Source organism: Nestor notabilis, unplaced genomic scaffold (genome assembly GCF_000696875.1).
Source record: "Nestor notabilis isolate BGI_N333 unplaced genomic scaffold, ASM69687v1 scaffold9718, whole genome shotgun sequence".
Taxonomy (NCBI): Eukaryota; Metazoa; Chordata; class Aves; order Psittaciformes; family Psittacidae; genus Nestor; species Nestor notabilis.
Genome location: NW_009939606.1, coordinates 44,968 through 48,426, shown reverse-complemented (window position 1 = coordinate 48,426; position 3,459 = coordinate 44,968).

The window sequence follows — 3,459 nt, the reverse complement described above, 5'->3', positions numbered from 1 at the left end:
AATATGTCAAATTGGGTGGGAACATCTGTTTCAGTTGTCTTGGGCTGAGAAGAGCTGGGAAGAAAGAGGAAAATGCAGGTGAACATAACAGGCTTCACACTAACAAAGCAGTCCATAGCAGCCACTGCTGGCTAGACTGAAATCTGAGATAACTGAAGGTGGTTCTGGAAAATCACTGGTCTGTTGGTCAGACCTCTCGGGCATGCAAGCTTTTGTTTTGTTTTCTTTTGCTTTTTAAGATGAATTTGGTGTCGATGAAATGTGCTAGATGGGCAGACCTGGAGGCCAATACTTCCTCTTCATCCCACAAACACAGAATAAGTAAAACCAGCAAAGGGATCCTCAGACCGTCCCCCCTACATGCTTCTGACGGGACATAATGACATCTTCCTGCAGAGGTAGTGGTATGGTAAGCCCTGGGGTCAGGAGCACCCACTTCACCCTCTCACTTGGTGCAGGGGCCTTTTGAAACAGGCTTTTAAAGAACCCCACTCAATTATTTTTCCAACTCTTTCCCTGATAGAAATAGTATGACCAGGTACAAGTGAGAGGACAGATGACTTCACCGTTCAATCACTGGTCTTTTTTTAGTCTTTAAACAAAGAAATAAATCATGACTGTCTTTTTCAGCACAAACTCCATAGAGCCCCTGGTCCCCTCAGCACCATCATGAATTCAGCTCACTCAGAAGACCTACCAGTTATGCTCATTAGTGTACGCTTGTGATCTGGAGGGGGGAAAAAAGAACAAACCAAAAAGAAAAGGTAATTTGTCTGGTTTTATCTTCATGTGAAATACATGAGTTTGGCTAAATCATTTTTGCACACAAAGTAAACAAATACATTTATTTGTTTACTATTTGGAGATCTAGAGCCCAAGGTATCGTGTCAAGTGTCTACAGATACTAACTGAAATCAGTTTGAAAAAGCAATTTTATTTTTTAATTCTTAAACTAAAAACCTACATGAAATATTTGCAAAAGAAATGTTAGTAATTTACATGCAAAACAATTAACATCTGCCTTCAACTTGTTTCTGTATCTCAATCCAATCCCTTGAACAAAAGGCAGTTCTAGTAAGAAGAGTAATTAATTTGCTTTGAAAAAGAAACACAGGTTTGGTTTGTGCTAACCGTAGTTTTGTTGGAAATTGCAGTCTAGAAAAATAAAACAGTAGCTCTCACACAGAAAATAAGGGAGACCACATTAAACGACACTTGGAATCAAAGGGAGCTAAATACATGCAGCTGCCATTTGGGGGGATTCAGTGTGTCAGACCTGCTCAGGGAGGGTGTAAGGTACCATGGATTGCCTCAAAATTTTAGAAAAGAAGGAAATGTTTCATTTATCCTTGTTCCCATTAGTGTTTTCTGCCATCTGTAGATGGAAATGTGGACAGGATTTCCAGGCACAGGCCAATCTCTGTATCACTTGGGCCAGTCTGGTCCTTCAGGGAGGTACGGGTAATGTCTGGCCCCATCTGCCCCTCCTGCCCTGCAGCACGGCTTGAGAGGGATTGGTGAGAAGATAGACTTTTTTTTTTCCTAATCTACCTCAGCTTTTACCTGTCAGGTAAATCTAACCCAGCCTCTTGGCCTTGAAAATATTAAGTTTGATTGGACTCTCTTTTGCATTTCTGTAAAGCTGGAAAAGCTCCACAGACACCAGTGGAGAAGTACCACTGTCAAACCTTTGGACAGGAGGCTGCAGGGTAATCAGGGAATGCACTGCCACCCTTGGATATCCCAGCTCCTTCAGAAAATGCTGATCCAATGGTGTCACGTCCCTGGTGCAGTCATAGCACTGCCAGGGCAGTGGAGAGCACTGGCACTGCTCTGAGCAAGAGAGCAGTGCCAGCCCCTGCCCATACAGGCTGGAAGCATCACTGCCACTGGCACCCTAAGCATCCTCAGCTGGGAGGTACAAAGTAAGGGTCCCCCATAAGCAACAGTATGGTGCTTCTTGGTCCTGATCACAAGTGAGAAATCTGCTTCCTTGTTTGTTTAGTCCAAGCTCTGGCTGGCACAGAAGCCCCTGATATCCCCAGCCTGTGGCAGAAATGGTGACAGGTTTCCATGTGCAATGCTCAGGGACAGCCAGGAAACCAGCAGAAGACTGTCACTAGCTGTTGCATTCAAACCCAGCTGCTCACTCTGTGTCCCTCCGGACTGGGCCACTTGTTTGTATTGCTTGCCATCTCCCTGCAAATGTTCTCAAAATTGCCAGATAAATGAAGATATCTTTTTCTGTTTCCCCTCAATATTTCCTTTTATTATAACCCAAAGGAGAACAGCAAATATACACATCCACATGCAAATCTAATGACTTAATAAATTTAGTCACTGAAACTAACAGCAATAAAAGGAAAAGCCCATTCTGCAAGTAGCTTGTGCTAAGGTTTAGGAAAGGGTTGTGAATTATGAGTGTTGAAATATCTAACACACTCCCAGAGTAACAGTTTTCCTTTGTTTACAGCACTTACGTGTTTCTCTTTTATGTTCTGCACAATTATTGAGCCAGATCTTCAGATGGGATAAAACTGCACCAGTCTATGGCACTGCAGGGCTTCCCTCCCAGAGAATCTGGCTCAGGATACTTACTGATGTTAGTCTTAATACTTAGAGCTCATAAAGTCATTTAAAACATATTAAGTAGGAATCATAAATATCAGCACAGCTATCAGCAGTGGCATTTCACCATGGTTGTGGAGGCAGATCATGGAACAACTGGTTCATGTTCACTGTGTCTGTATAAGGGCTGCTCCATCCCAGTGGAAAAGATGGCAATGCAGAAGAGCATCTGCTTTATAGTGTTCTTAACCCAGTAAAGCCCATTCTACAATCCCCACTGACCTCAGCCAGAGCAGTGTTTAATCAACACCCCTCTGATGCCAATAGTACCAGGGTTTAGAAGTGACATCAATGCACATAGACCTGTGTGGATAAACAAAGACATCATATTCTTGAAGGCATTTGCATTCCCAGATGAAATGCAAATGCCCAACTTCCATTTAAACCTGTGAAAGTTCAGAGACTAAACATGTCTTTGAATATCTGAGAGTCTGTGACCACAGACCTCACACCATAGCACTTGATCCTGGCATACTCTTATTCCCAGGACAGGTCTTTAACCATGTACATTCTGTTCACAAGACAAGCTCTGTACAGACCACAGCAGCACTCTCACAGGCAATGATGCCTTGCATACATCCTGATGGAGTTCAGTGTCCTCCTGCCTCTGCATAGCTTCTTCCATGACCTAGGGTTGCCTCTGTCTGGAAATGCTTAAAAATAATTGTAGCTGAGCTCCCTCTTGGCATGTGATCAAGAACCACAAATGTGCATCCAAACTTCACATCTCATCACATCTTTGTCCAGATGGCAGGTGATATTCTACTGTTCACACTCCATTTTTCCTCCCCCTTCTAGTTCCACAAGAGATTGGTGACAAGTCGTCTTGGT